Below are 260 nucleotides of genomic sequence, written 5' to 3'. Positions count from 1 at the left end.
GGCTCAAGAACTTATTGACATGGTTGCAAATAACCAGTTCATGCACACTTCTGAGAGGAATTCCGTGAATAATGGGACGCCTCAAAGGAAGGGAGTTCTTGAAATTGATGCTCTGAATGCCATTTTGGCTCAGAACAAAATGTTAACTTAACAAGTCAACATGATTTCTCAAAGTCTGAATGGATGGCAAAATGCATCCAACAGTACTAAAGAGGCATCTTCTGAAGAAGAAGCTTATGATCCTGAAAACCCTGCAATGG

The sequence above is a fragment of the Arachis duranensis genome, chromosome 4 (genome assembly GCF_000817695.3).
Source record: "Arachis duranensis cultivar V14167 chromosome 4, aradu.V14167.gnm2.J7QH, whole genome shotgun sequence".
In the NCBI taxonomy this organism is placed as follows: Eukaryota; Viridiplantae; Streptophyta; class Magnoliopsida; order Fabales; family Fabaceae; genus Arachis; species Arachis duranensis.
Note: the sequence above shows the minus strand (reverse complement) of the source record.